Here is a 12,064-nt window from a genome sequence, read left to right on the forward strand (position 1 = left end):
GAGGGATTGTCTTTCATAGCCAGAACTTTCACTTTGCATGAGGGGGGGAGGTCGAGGGATTGTCTTTCATAGCCACAACTTTCACTTTGCATGAGGGTGGGGGGAGGTCGAGGGATTATCTTTCATAGCCACAACTTTCACTTTGCAGATGAGGACGTTACTCCGGATTGGAGTGTGGTTTTGGTTCATTGCTGTTCTTCTTCTATATGAGTTTTTCTTTTTCCATTTAAAACATCAAAGGTTCTTTTCTACAAAAATGCTGTACTCTTTGACTTAACATTGTGCATCAGTCATCCTTCCGACGTAAGTCTACTCACATGTGTAATGGTTGGGAATTCGCCGTGAACCAAGTGTTGTATAGTTTATACTCAGACGAAAAATAGAACAGTTTTGTTTTTCAATATAATCTAATTGTTGCTGCATGAAGGTAAAACACTTTTCGAAAAGTTAAAAAATAAATACATTAATATGCTTTAACTACAAATTTTAAGTGTCTTGTGCAACTCATTGTGTCATAAAACAACGTATAACGAGTATTTTTAAAAGTACGCAATGATTACCAGTGAAAGATCCAATGTGGACAGACGTATCGTGCAACAAAATGATTTAACAGGAAAGTAACAGAGCGCGTACTAGAGGGTCACTTAGAAGAGCACATACCTCCGCCACGTAGCGTTGATCATATTCGGCCGTAAAAACAAATATGAAAATGTGTCCGTATGTCCGTCGATATCAGCGGACACGGCTATTTTTGGCAGGACAATGACGAAGAACATTCTACACATGTTCACTACGTTTCATCAAAATCTGATCATTTCTGACTGAAATATAGAGCATAAATAGCGTGAAAAATTGGTCCCCATGTTAACAGATAGGGATTTGGGGGATTTTCGTAAACTTGCTCTGACCAGGATCCACCAAAAAATGATAGATTCTAAGTTAGTACTTTATAGTTTGGTCAGGTGACAGTTGTAGTTTAATATAGTACTTTATAGTTTAGTCATATCTGTCTTGTGGTTTATGATAATACTTTATGGTTTGGTCATATGGCAGTTGTGGTTTATGATGGTACTTTATAGTTTGGTCATGTGACAGTTGTGGTTTATTATAGTACTTTATAAGTTGGTCATGTGGCAGTTGTGGTTTATTATAGTACTTTATAGGTTGGTCATGTGATAGTTGGATAAAGTACTATAATAAACCAAGTTGGTCATGTGGCAGATGTGGTTTATTATAGTATTTTATAGGTTGGTCATGTGGCAGTTGTGGTTTATTATAGTACTTTATAGGTTGGTCATGTGGCAGTTGTAGTTTATTATAGTACTTTATAAGTTGGTCATGTGATAGTTGTGGTTTATTATAGTACTTTACAGGTTGGTCATGTGATAGTTGTGGTTTATTATAGTACTTTATAGGTTGGTCATGTGGCAGTTGTGGTTTATTATAGTACTTTATAGGTTGATCATGTAGCAGTTGTGGTTTATTATAGTACTTTATAGGTTGATCATGTAGCAGTTGTGGTTTGTGCTGAATATTGCAGCTCTACTTGATGTTTCAATGCTATGGCTTTGTTTTGAACCTAAGTTATAATACTTTTTTGAGAGCAACAGTAAAGCTGGGCGCATAATTATTAGATAACTCGTAGTTTAACAAAAGGATTTATCACATCTGATCACACGTGGTATACTTAGTTATCTGAATTAGTGGTTTGTATTCGTGTTAATAAATGTGGTATTGAAATTAACATACGCATACAGTAGAAGGTCTGTAGAAATATTATCAAGATGTGTGACCTATAACTGGCCTCGCTGTCTTTCGCGGGTAATAGTGTGATGGTGGATTTAGTTCTTAAAACAACACTTCTCCTGGACACATAGGCTTAAAATTATCACCTGTGTGATACCTAAGGCCAAAAAATAAATCACGTTTCAAAATATTAACATTAGAGCTCATAAGATATTTACTTTAATGTAAAGTTTTATTTGTTTCTTTCCGATTTTCACTTAGATCTGCACAAAGGCTGCATGAGGATACCATCCACAATTTTGAACTCATACACTAGAGAAAGCACCCATTCAACAGCATCTACTTCCAAAGTTTGAGCTACTCTTATTTAGCTGAATAGTGGGACTTGATCATCATTCTTATAGCGCATCAACAACATCGAATGCACAAAAAGGGCATGCTAGTCACTCAAACATGCCTGGCCCTAATCAAAAGTTTGATGACAATTAAAAATGAGTGGCTTACTTAAATATTGTTTATTTACACTCGGTAAAATGTAATGAACTTCTTATCTAACCTTGGATCAGTACCTGCAACAATTTCTAGTTATGAGTGTGAAAAACTAAACAGTTTCTAATAGAGCTTTATTTTCTAATTACCCTGACTGTGGGGTGCACTTTTGAAATAGTTTTAAAATCGATTGGTTGATATTCAAATCTGGTTTCAATTGGTGAATAACAGAGTGTTTTGCAATACGTAATGTTAAACTTACGGCAACGAACTGTGAAATCAGTATTAATTGTATTACACCATCATCACGTTTTTAATAGAGCTAATAGATGTTCAAACCTTTCACTAGACTAGAGTTGAAGTGTTCTTTTATACATATTGAATGCTAGCGGTTTGTCTGTCCCTCATAAAAACTTCATCCACAGCAAAGACAAATGATAATTAAAAACAAATAAAAAATTGATAATCTATCAGTATTATTTGAAAAAAAAATGTTGTAGCATGCCTAAAACTTTTAATTATATTTTAGAGCTTTGTACTATGTAACTGACTGCAGACCATAATGCACATTAAAAAAACTGTTTGTTCAGCAATTGAAACCTGTCGGCCTTAAACCTAATTTCACTAATGTTAGTGGCTTTTAGAAAAAAATTGTCAGTGACTGCTTTGGGCTTCTGTTAAGCCTAAAGATAACAGTATAGTAAAGGATGAAAAACTTGCTTGGGATTTCAGTTTAATGTTTAAATGTAGTGATCTTAATGGGTAGGAGATGGTGAAATTTTAATTCTTCTTTTATGAGGAGGTGATTTTAGGGATTGTCTTGTCCATATTGAGTAAAATAGGTTAAGTTTAGAAAATTTTGAATGAAAGTAAAAATAAAGAGATTGTATCAAAATGTTTAGTATCGCCAAGCCCAAGTTATATTATTGTAATAATAAAGAGATTGTATCAAAATGTTTAGTATCGCCAAGCCCAAGTTATATTATTGTAATAATAAAGAGATTGTATCAAAATGTTTAGTATCGCCAAGCCCAAGTTATATTATTTTAATAATAAAGAGATTGTATCAAAATGTTTAGTATCGCCAAGCCCAAGTTATATTATTGTATTTTGATATTAAGTATTGGAATAATTTTCATAAGAAATTTAAAAAGAATGAGAAAGAAATATAATTTAAAAATTAGATGTTCCATTTTTACATTGGATTTCTTTCGTTCTTAAAACTGTATCCAAAAACTAAATTTTTAATTTTTAATAAGAACTAGATTAGTTCCACTTGGGAATCTACATAGACTAAATTTGTAAATTAAAAAGTTGTGTTTTATTGAATGATGTCATTTACAGTTTGTACGTGGCTTTCAGTAAGATGCCAGACATTGGAGTTGTTATTTTATTTATTTTGAGTTATTATTACAGCAGTGAAAATTGTTACTATTTCGGCACAAGATGAGAAGAGCTTTGCTAATATTGTAACTGGAGGCTCTTGAGCTAAAAACTTCCAGTTTTTTATCTTATTGACCTAAATACTGTTTGACTAATTTCTGGAGAGATGATTTAAAGCTTTAAAACTCTTTTTTTATCTTGATATGTGATAATTGGAATGAGTTTTTTACCGCAATCAAAGATTATGTGATAATACTAAATTAAAAATTATAAACTCCGAATCAACTAATGAAAGTTTGTTTGTAGGTTAGCAATCACAAAGCTACGCAAGGGTTGTGCCCACCGCAAGTAGAAACCCACAGAGTTACCCCTGAGCCAATGAGAAACGAGTGATAAAACAAAAAGCTTGTTACGGGAATATTTATTTACTAAAATATAAAATACATTAATTTCTGAAGAAGTTTATAATCAGATTAATCTACTTGCTTCACACTATTGTGTTTTGTATGGTCTTCCATAAGGCAGACCAGAACAACTTATTGTAGTAACTTAGTAAATCTGTCAGATGAGTATCTGACTCGTTTGGGATAAAAAATAATTAACAACGCAGAGGAGTTTTAAAATATCAAGTACTTTGAGATAAATAAAATTTCATTGGTAGATTTTCTGTGTCAGTTTTGATTCTGGATATTTTTAAACATACATTCCTTTAACTGTAGTAATTGATTTGTCCACTAATCTTGTTTTCCATGGATTAACCAAATCTTCTAATAAGCAGTCTTACTTTGTTTACAATGAAGTAATTTATTATTAAATAAATGGGTTCAAGACTTGCCCCTTAGTTTAACTGATTTATTTATTTTAAATAAGATGTGGTTGAAACAATAAATAATTACAATAATTTTATAAAACTTGTTTATTGTCGAATATATAGAGTAAAAATATTTATGGTTATAACTTTTCACCAGGTTAACCTGGCATCATCAGATACAACAATTACAAGAAGTGAACTCATGATTTATATAATACAAAAAACCAGCGGACGAATACATTGGTATTTGATTGGTTGAGCTTAAATAGACTGTAGAACGATAAAAAAAGTGTTTCAAATAGTCAAACAATTAATGCTATTTTTCTATACATGAAGAAACGTGATCATTAGATCAACTGGAAGCCAGCCAAATTATTATGTGAAACTGGAAATTATATGAAAAGAAAATCTGTGGAAGGTTCGTTGATCTAAAGGTTGCTAAACTTCAAACACAACTGAACGTCAAATTAAACTGAACCTCCTCCCTGACATCATATGTCGTTAAGGAACTTGGAACTTCAATTATAAATAAACAGTGTATGCGTTTCTATCAAACAACCAATCGTTAGACAGAAGAGAACACGTGAAAAGGTTGAAAACTGTATACAAATCAATTTAATATTATTCAGAAATAGTGATTCAAAACATTATTTTCGATTTTACAAAATATAGAGTATTGCCTACTATTAGAATGTTAATATTCTTATAATCGTTAAGTAAATCTACAACAAAACAGTTTCAATTACACTACATTGTGACATATGCGTTCGAAACGTCATTCTAACATATATGCTAAACATTTTCGATAGGTTAAGATAACCTGATTGTATTATGTTATAAATTCACCTTAGAAATATAAAAGATTAAAACATATGTATACAACAGTTCAACCTCAAATGTTTTCAACTATGGCTATTATAATACAACTATATTCCAGGATATTTATTAATTTTAGGTTCAAGCTCTTTAATTAATAAGGCTTCCTTTATTTTGCGGCGGTTTATATTTTTTCTCTATTGATAATTTCAAACTGTCAGGTAGAAATGAATGACTATATGTTCATAAACACGGGAGGGTTTGTTATGTTCTTTAATACAGGTAGGAACCTGTTTGTGGGTCTCACCAATGTAAAACCTGTCGCATTGTTACACGGAACCAGAAGTATCAGAATCTTGGTATCATTTTTATAGAAGTTGCCTTAGTTTTCAAGACGTTTATTATTTCTTGACTTGTGCTGAGACTTCACATCGGATTTTTTATTCGGTTTAGAGAAGACTTTGTTAACGGATTCTAGGAGAAGGCCATTTTGGGTTATTATCTGTTTTCAATTTGTCGAGTATTGACAGTATTGACAGAATGATACAAAGTTTTTACGATGCCTAATCCTTCGATATGGTCATAATCGAGACCTTCAAATTGAGAATTGTTGCAGAAGGTGGTAAAATGGAGACTTATTTTTCAGAATTTCACAAGAAAGTGAAGATCTAGGGTTGGTTATGAAACAACAAGGGTACAATTCACTGTTTCTGAAACCGATACTTGTGTGAACAAGCTTTTCACATCGAAACTGTAGATAACAGCGAGTGGGTCGAAACATTTCAACTTTAAATTCTTCTGAATTTTTGACAAATGATGATGAGGTATGGCTGACATAAGGAGAAAGTAGCAAAGATAAATATTTTTCTAAGTTGAAATTAAAGGCTCCGTAGGCAAAAACAATAGGTCGTAGAGGGAAACCAGATTTACGAACTTTGGGAAGTCCATAATTTTTTTGGAGCTATTGAATCAGTTGGTCTGAGAAAGTTATACAGATCGTTTCAACCACTATTTCGGAATAACATTAAATTGATTTGTATACAGTCTTCGACACTTTCACGTGTCCTCTTCTGTCTAAGATTGGTTGTTTGAGAGAAAAATATACAGTGTATGTTTACAAAGGTAGTTCCAAGTCCCTTAACGACATATGACATCAGAGAGGGATTGAAGTTTGGCAACCTTTGGATCAACGAATCTTTTTCTTTTTACATAATTTTCAGTTATATTTCGTTGATTTCTAACTGATTTTATCATCAGATTTTCTTACGTATAAAAAAACTGGCATTAAGTGTTGACTATTTGCAACATCTTTTTTATTGTTCTGTAGTCTTGTTAAGCTCAACCAATCAAATCCATCCACTAGTTTTTCGTATTATCTTAGATCAGGAGTTCATTGCTTGTAGTTGTTGTACCTGATGACGCCAGGTTAACCTGTTGCATCGTAGTACCCGTATATATCATACTCTGTATATCCAACAATAAACAAGTTTTACACAATATGGTACTTCTTTTAAGTAATTAGTAATATCGATGTCCTACTTTGCCCTATGAGGTCTTTGGTGACGTCCTCCTTAACTGTTTTATTGTTTTATCAACTCCCGATGTAACTGATTACATTATATCTCTTGCCCAATTACGTTAGAATTATCAACCATTCAGCAGAGTAGTTTATCTCACTAGCATAAGATGGGACAGCGGTAAGTCTTAAGGAGTTATAACGCTAAAATTCGTGGTTTGATTCCCCGCAGTGAACACAGAAAATAGCCCAATGTGGTTTTGCTCTAAAACGTACAAAGAATAAGATGGATTCAGTCACTTTTTAACGTTCATGAACAATTGCTTTCCATATAAATACACAATAACTCAGAAAATACACCATAATGACTATCAGACGAGTATAATTTAACACCTTGACGTCATCATCTTTTGATACAGTCATTTAGTTTTTGTTTAGTGTCAGTTTAAAAGTGAAGATACTTTGAGTAGACAGTGATCACCCAAGTAGAGAAAAATCAAACTGACCACATGGTTGAGGTTTACAAGGCTTTTAGCTTCATTCTTACTTAACCTATATTACTTCTATATTGTTTATATTTGTTATTCGTTATTATTACTATTTATTTTGAGTACTAATTGTATATACACACACTACAGAATGTTGAGCACGTAACAACCATAGCCGCTATAAAGTCGTGGTGAAACGGAATTATCACAATTATATTTTGATATTGTTTGGAATTTCGTAGGTAAAGGATACTACCACAAATTTATTACTTTTAGAAATAATGTGTAATAACCCCTTCCAACGCAATATACTCATACACTCAGATCATAAGAATGTGTTCTGATTGGAAATTTACAGATATCCTTTGTGCTTACTAATCGATCACCCGGGAACACCAGGACCATCCAGAAAGAAACATGTTATAAGTCTAACCCAGCGTGGTAAGCCAAGTGCTACTTTGTAACAATCCACGAACACAAAGGTCAGTAGCAAAAGCTGTCCACATGCCCCAGGCAACAGTATGCAACATAATTAAGAAGAATTTCTGTCTTGAAAAACGGCATAAGTTACGTGTACACAAGCTGCTTCAACGACAAATCCATTCAACCGTCACATACCTCAATCAGCTTCAAAAATGAAATAGGTTTTCATGCTTTTCCATATGAAAAAATACCACTCAAATTGTCAGACACAGATTCTATGGATTTCTTTGCATTCAACCCGTTGAAATGAGTGCTGGTAAACCATTGTCATCGTATATTAGATGAATTATGGAAAAGGCAATGAAGGAATTGTGTGCTGTAGACGTGACAGGATTACACTAGAGCCTCTTTTGAAATGGAAGTTACATTGAAGTGCTATAATAAAGATACACGGTCATCAGATAGAGCATGATCAGACATGGTAACATGGACCGTAATGATGTAGTGAAGCTCCAAAACCGTTTTAATGTAATGTACTGAACCTCTGTATTCTTATGTCTCACTGAGAAGTAATTATATTGTCATTTTATTTATTATTTAATGAGTTCATCAGCTAAGCACGAAGTTTTGATCGAACATTCGATTCTTCATTTTTTTTTCTGTTTTTCACAACTATTTCAAGAGCTTCCAGATTATCATGTTCATCTTCAGCATTCATTATAATTTGGTGTGCATGGTAAGTTTGATCTTCTAATAGAATGTTACTCGCTTTAGATATTCTTTCTAAGTTTTCTTGTAATACTTGGCAAAAATTATTCATTTACCAACAATTTTATTTCAATAAATGTATTTCTCTCAATTCCTGTGCTTAATTTTTTTTCCAATGTCACTTGCTAAGGCCTGTAAACATTTCAAACCAAGAATTATATTTTCCAAGAACCCCATTGATTCCAGTAGTAGTAACTTTTGATTAACATTTGTTATTCGAAGAATCATCAGTATTATCATTTTTATTAAGCTATGTTGTCATCAGTATTTCCACTTTCGTTAAGCTATGTTATTATCAGTAATAAAACTTTTGTTAAGCTATGTCATCATCAGTACTACCACTTTTGTTAGGCTATGTCATCATCAGTACTACCACTTTTGTTAAGGTATGTCAATCATAGCACACCAGTTGTGTCTCCATTCATGGATTCGTTTTTACTAAAAGCATCAACTTTATCGCAGATATTTCTGTCAGTGGAACTCTGTGTGCCACCCTGATTAGAAGTTCTCTTCTATTATTCCATACTGTACATCATTTTTGAATACCTTTTACAATTATTTTCTTGGATAAAGTACTTTATATTTACCATACAGTTTGGCATGATTACAAGATTTTTGTTTGACAAGGATAAAGAGTATGAGCGGACTCTGTCGTAAAGCTCTGGATTTTGGAGCTGGCGACCCGGGCTCAAATCCATGTGATACCACAAAATATTCCAGCCACTTTAAGCTGTAAATGTTTAATAATAGTTACATTCAATCCCTTAGTGAAGATGGTGAATGGTAGGGTGCTGCTGACTTTCAGCCTTCCCTCTGGTCAGTAGTCCAAAATTGGGGACAATGGTAGAGATCCTCAGTAGTGAAGCATTTGAGGCATTTTGTGAGAATTGCAAATGCTTTGATGAAAGAAAAAATAGAATTTTTCGTGAATATTCATGTACCACACACACACATTGATCGAAGAAAAGACATGCACACTAGTAAATATATAATAGAAGTACATTGAGATGATTGTCCAAAAAAGGAGATGGGGACGTTAAAGTAAATATTGAGATGCATTCCAAGCTACAATATATAAAGTAGAAACCAGCGGTTTGTCTTATCTACATTAAACAGAGGCGATCATAGCAGAGAGAGAGAAAGGCTACAGAAAGTTTATATTATCGACACTAACTAAAAGAACTGAGTTCTAAAAAAAAAAAAAAAAAAAGAACGACTGTCAGAACTTTGATCTGAAGGAAGAAGTGGAGAAATACATGCAAGTAGGCTATCGATTAACAACTTTCGACCATTAAGTTTTGGTTTTGGATTTATAAAACATTGGAGTCAAACCAACTAGATGGAAGATCTACTTGCAAAATGTGAATAAAAAGTTGCGTTTTGGGGTTAAAAATCAGTTCCCTGACAACAATTCAGAGGCTCACAGATAGTTCTTAGAAGAAGTATGGCAGTATTACAATTAATCCAGAATCTCCAGCATGCAAACTCTCTATATCAGATGGCGATCTGGAGCCGGAAATAAACAAACGTGACCTTCACCCAATTTTGACAAAGTCATATAAACATAATGACATATCGAGGGCAGTGATCTAATATGTACGTCACCAACATCAGGGGGCGTTAAATGTCAATAATTTCATACACATGAGTGTCTAGGGCATTGACTTAATATGTCCCTCAACAACACCAGGAAGTGTGTTGCTAGGTGGTATAATAGGATTGCGTCAGAAACACCATGACCCAATTTTGACAAGGTAGCATATCATTCCATATATATCTTTCATATTATTTCATTCGATTTATAGTATTTTATTTTATAGTAATTACCATAGAAACATTCTGGGACACTATAGAGAAAGATGACTTTATCAGAATAATGTGCATGTATCCTACCTTTGAAGATATGAAGAACAAACAAAATCTGTAAAATAACTGTGATAAGTATATAAACATTCTTGACAAAATATTTCAAGTTATTGTTTCTTATGATAAAAGACAAGAAAATACATATAGATTCTTTCAAATTTTATGCATCCAACATGTTTACACCAGAGGGCGCGTTTCTAACATTTATATTTTCATATTATTTCATTCAATTTATAGTCTTTGCTTTAATAATTAATTATCAACGTAACTTTCCACGACACTATAGAGAAAGACACGCTTATCATAATAATGTTCGTTTTCCCCCATCTTTAATGATGTGAGTAAAACAAAATCTGTAAAATAGTTGCAACAACAATATAAACATTATTGACAAAATATGTTAATTTATTGTTTCTTACGGTAAAAGAAAAGAAATACAGAATATACTTTACAATTAGGCAAGTAATGCCTAAACCTTCTATAAAAATCCTAAATGATGCCTAAATCTTCATTGCCCTTTCAAAATTTTATTACCTCACAAGATGTGATTCCTAAACATATACAATTTAAGATTTTCGAAACTACTAACATTGTATGTAAGTAAAGGCTGGAAAACACCTAGGACATGGTCTTATCAATTTTCTCTCAGAGAGATATAAAAAATGCCTGTAATGCCTGGCAATAAAAGGTAAAGTTGTATGAAACAACCATATCCAACTATAGAGTAAAAAATAATGGTTGTGTAAATATGACCTTAAAATGAAAATGTTATGTGTTTTACAATATCTGAGGGTTGCTTTGACTCAAGTGGACAAGAACATTATATTAGATGTGTTGTACTACATCTGAGGGTTGCTTTGACTCAAGTGGATAAGAACATTATGTTAGATGTGTTTTACTACATCTGAGGGTTGCTTTGACTCAAGTGGACAAGAACATTATATTAGATGTGTTTTACTATATCTGAGGGTTGCTTTGACTCAAGTGGATAAGAACATTATATTAGATGTGTTTTACTACATCTGAGGGTTGCTTTGACTCAAGTGGACAAGAACATTATATTAGATGTGTTTTCAGGTATATCTAGTAAATGAAATGTACATGACTGTAAGAATTTAAATTTCATTGATATAGTTGAAAAATGTATAAGACTAGGTAACTGTATTCTATATCACATTGACAAATAAAAACATTTGGATGAGATTTGTTTTGTTTCATCATATGATCTACAAACAATAATATTATGATACAAGAAAATTACTATATTTTCATAATGTAAATCAATCTGATAATCTCTTCAATTTTAAAAACATTTATTACTCTTCATACAATAAGGATTTTGATATACATAAAGAGGTATATCTAGTAAACGCGTTGTTACATTAAATCGCTTTATAACAAAAACTATATCTTTATTAGATCGAAATTTGGACAATAATTTTTGTTTGGATATGTGTCTACATCTCTAATATCCATAAGAAATACAATATTGTCCGCATACTGTTAAATAAAGTCCTTGCACAACCTTCTTATTCTAAGTCCACATTTGACAGTTCTTTTTGATGAATGTTCATATGCTATGAGATCACGGAGGCAAGCTAAGGGGATCAAAATATTCCCTTCTACCATTTCGACAAAAGTAGACCCAGTGACTTCCAGGTTTATGACTTGGATCCATGTTGATGATGTAAACAGCGTGGTCACAAGTAAATAGGCACCTAATTTTTCGTCATTTAACTGATTTATGCTAACTAATTT

This window comes from Limulus polyphemus, unplaced genomic scaffold (genome assembly GCF_000517525.1).
Source record: "Limulus polyphemus unplaced genomic scaffold, Limulus_polyphemus-2.1.2 Scaffold571, whole genome shotgun sequence".
Classification (NCBI taxonomy): domain Eukaryota; kingdom Metazoa; phylum Arthropoda; class Merostomata; order Xiphosura; family Limulidae; genus Limulus; species Limulus polyphemus.